General features: G+C 32.1%; 1 protein-coding gene across 3 annotated transcripts in view; it reads right to left on the reverse strand.

Annotated features, from left to right (window-relative positions):
* Positions 1-4494, reverse strand: part of LOC108684828 (serine-rich adhesin for platelets-like) — a 78552-nt gene that overhangs the window by 36923 nt on the left and 37135 nt on the right. The window lies entirely within an intron of this gene.

A 4494-nucleotide genomic window follows, 5' to 3' on the forward strand; every position in this document is an offset into this window, starting at 1 on the left:
CAGTTGAAGAGAGATGCTAATATATTCAATTCTTTTTAATGGAGTAGATGAACGAAGCTAAGAAGCTCAGAGAATGCAGTTTATAGGTTCAACTTACTCTTAATTTTTTTAAGAATTAAAAATAAATAAAAACCAAATTAATATCCGAAATTAGAATTAATCTACTTGATAGAAATGGATATTAAAGAAATCCTGTCCAATATTTATAATTGTGGGAATCAACTTGACGTATCGATTATTTATATCTTCCCTTTTCTTAATGAAAGTAAAAAAAGTAATAAGTAAACATCAGCACGTATGAAGTCATTGACTGCGTTCAGAAGAAAAAATTGCTTTGTAACTGCTGTAAAATTTTTAATAAGATTGAATTGCTTGCTCTTTTTATTCATTGGATCTAAATGTATAAACCAATCATATTAAAAAGTATACAACAATTGCAAAGCTGCTTTTTCTGTTCAACACGGCCAATATCTAGGCATTATAAATCCTTAAATCCATATCACACGTCCAATTTCGAATTAGAGATTAAAAATCGCGAATTGGAAATTGAAATTCGATCAGTGAAATAATTTTAATTTCAATTTATTTGTTTGTTCTGACTGGCTGAATTCCAATCTCCAAATCATAATCCTCAATTTCCAATAGTAATAACAAGGATTGAATGCCTAATTGAAGATTAGAATTCAGCCAATTTAGAACAAAATGTATTCAGAACAAAATGAATTAAAATAAAAACTGAATGATTAATTTCTAATTCACAAATCTCAATTTCCAACGCGTAGCGTGATACGAGCTTTAGAGAACGCTGCTCTATCTGTGCTCTTACTTAATACTTCATCCTCTCCCTTTGTTGTCCCTTTAACGCTTGATATAACGCCAAGTGTGAGCGAGGCGCGGAAATGAATGAGGGAGAACAGACTCAATGACATTCGGGAACAACGTAATAATTAAACGCGAAGAGAGATGATTCAATTCCCCAAGTGATAAAAATTCGCAGACGCATTTGACAATACGATTACGCAATAACACGGTAAAAACAATAAGAAAGAAAAAAACAAACGAGAGGAATGTCAAACGAGATGCCGATGGAGATACCGAATGAAATCCACGGCATCTCCATTCGCGTCGTCATTGGCACTCCGAGAATGGACTTTACGCTGCGACTCCGTTTAAGGTGACGATAACAAGAAGGCGATAAACCGCTGGCCGAAGTAAGGAGTCGAGGAGACTTACGAAAGATGACGCGAATATTATCCGGTTTTTCTCTTCTTTAGATCTGTTTTCTATAAGCTGAATTACATTTTTGGAATTTAAAGTGAAATAGAAATATATTTGATATTTGATTAAAGCGAGAAAGAAAGTTCTAGTGCAGAAATAAAAAACAGACCTTTTGTTTATTTCGTTCTCTCTCTCTCTCTCTCTCTCTCTCTCTCTCTCTCTCTCTCTCTCTCTCTCTCTCTTTCTCAATATTTTCCAATAAGAGACATAGATGATAATGTACACATAAATTAAAGACTTTATAACAGAAGGCTTTTTCTTTTCAAATGAACTTCTTGCATGATTCAACCTCTTTTTCTTACTTCTTTTTGCTTTCACATTAGAGTAAAAAATAGAAAAAAGATGAATTGCAAATAGTTCAGCTAAAAAAAACAGACTTTGTTGATCAGAATCTGGCCATAAGAAATTTTGTCAAAATTCTATGAGAGAAAAAGATACATGTAATTTCTCCTTAAATATACTCTCTCACTTTAACTTATATTCTATATTTCTATATTTCTATAACTTTAATTAAGATTACAGAGTAGAATAGTATAAATTAGAATGAAATAGTAATATATAAGGGTGTCCCAAAATTCGTAATTAAAAATATCGTAGCAAGATAGTTCTAAAAAAATTAAATAAAAAAGTTATTCGTAAATTTTTATTTCAAGTAGCAATTTTTTAGATAGTAAAGTCAATTACAGACTATGTTTAAATAGTCATATATCCGTAAGTTATGCATGTGATAGTATTAATGAGCGCAATTCAGTACATTCATTAATACTAATTATCTAAACGCAATTTGTAATTGATCGTATTTAAATCCTTATATCTCGGAAACTATTGGTTAAAATAAAAATTTACAAGTAACTTCTTTTACTTCACTTTTCAAAAACTTTCTTGCTTTTTCTAAGTCGCGAATTTGGAGGCATTCTTATAATATAGAATAAAAATTATATGCATTTTTTTCTCGCTTTTCTCTTCGTAGGATTTTGATAAAATCGCTCGTGACCAACTTTGATAAGAGTTTCTATAGTAGATTATTATATCTTTATTGTTTGCCAATGTTAAACAAAGATGAAATAATCACTATGTTATATTGTTTCTTATTGGCAAGAAACATCATTCCTCTCTCTCTCTCTCTCTCTCTCTCTCTCTCTCTCTCTCTCTCTCTCTCTCTCTCAGATATTTCGATTTTTCGATCAAACGGCGGATACGAGAAAGGATGGCTCACTTGTCCTTAACCCTTTAACCCTTTAACCCTCGCTCGGCTCGGCGCGAATGTGCGAGAGAACATCTCTCCTCGAGAAAGAAAAAACGAAGGATCACACTTCACGTCGATCACGTAAAACAATCACGCGAAACGTCAACGGGAAAACCGGCGACAGGATGTCGTGTCACGAAGCTCATCGAAGAGCCGTCTTGTCCTTCAGCCGCAGACGAGCCGTCACTAACCCACTAACACACACTAGCGGATAGTACACGACGCGTGCGACGTGATGTTTACGTCTCGAACCGCACGCGTTGTCACTGTCGTCGCTGTCAACGGCGACGACGAGCCGACGTGGTGGTGCCGTGCCGCGGAATTGAGTTGAGGAGGAACGCGGGAACGCTGAAGTAGATTTTCGAATCACGTGGATGTGCGATATCGAGTCTGCGGAACACCGCGAATATGCCGCGAACCGGCGACCGCCGTTCGATTTCGAGTCTCGCGGGCATCGATCGTCGTGTCCCGCCGTGATGCTACTGAAGCGTGCGTGCGTCATGCTCTCACTCCGTCACTCCGCTGCCGCTTCGTTCGGCATCGCGTCGGGTCGAGCCGATTAAAAGCATTCCGCGTCACCTACATGAGAAACGGTGAATTCTTCGAGAACCAAATGTGCTCGGAAGGTATGCGGGTCAATACCAACGTATGGCTAATTCTAGTATGTTTATATATATATATATAGGGTGCCCCGTAGTTTTTGCTAACTGCATTAGATAGAGAGGACTAAATTGACAATGAATCGAAAAGTTCTTTATCATTTTGCAATAGTTAATAAGATATTAATTATTAAAAATTGCCGAACATTGGTCTTGGATAATTTTTTATTCAAGTACTATCAACTTTATAGAAAAATTGCAACAGATAAAAACCATTAATTTTCTTCTCATAGAATTTTATCAACTTTTTAGTACTTTCAGTATTTTCAGTTACTTTTAGTATTTTCTTATTTTTATCAATATAAAAATATACGATATTAAAAAATTTTGAAAAAATTCTGAAAAAATTCTTAAAACTTTATGAGAAGAAAATAAATAATTTTTGTTTCTCGCAATTTTTTTGTAAAGTTGATAGTATTTGAGTAAAAAATTATTGAAAACTAATATTCAGCAATTTTTAGTAATTAATATCTCGTTAATCATTGTGAAAATTGCAAAAATGAGAACTTTTCGATTCAGTTTAATCCGCTCTATCTGTATAAAAGCAGTTGGCAAAAAGTTACACCCTGCGACACCCTGTATATATTATTGTTTATATTTTATATGTGTATGTATAATATAAATAATATCAAAGTTGGGCAGTGCTAAGTAAGATAAAAGTTAAATTAAAAAGTTAATTAATTTTAACTTAATTTACAATTTATCGGTAACTATTAATTTTTAATTTGATTTTTTTGAAGTTAATCCTTAGATACAATGCGAGAGGCTAATGAATATATAATTTAGTAATTTTATATTGTATAATTGTTATGAACAAAAAAAACCAGATTAAATAAATAAGCTGTAAGAAAAAATACGAAAAATTATGTAAATTTTTTCTTCTTTTTTTTGATTGTTCATTCGAAAAAAATTTAACTTTTAATTTTTTAATTATTTTTTTTATTAACTTAACTTTTAATTTAATTAATTTCATTATGGATTAACTTATTTTAATTAAATTAAATTTTCAAGGTTGTTAACTTAATTTAGTTAAAAAAAAAATTTAACTTGCCCAACCCTGAATAATATATTAATATGTGTATTATATAATAATATATTATATTAATATTATGTTACAATACATAATTGATCGAAACGAAAGTACGTAGAGCTACTTCATTAATATGCTCGTAGTTTTCTAAAATTACCAACACACAGGCACTTAAAAGCATAGTAATCTTTCGAAAGTAGAAGCTTTAAGCTTTAAAACTTTTGTTTCAATTTAAATTTCATTTGTTCATTTTTAAAGAAGTTACAGTTGTTTGAATTTTG

Source organism: Atta colombica, unplaced genomic scaffold (assembly GCF_001594045.1).
Source record: "Atta colombica isolate Treedump-2 unplaced genomic scaffold, Acol1.0 scaffold140, whole genome shotgun sequence".
In the NCBI taxonomy this organism is placed as follows: domain Eukaryota; kingdom Metazoa; phylum Arthropoda; class Insecta; order Hymenoptera; family Formicidae; genus Atta; species Atta colombica.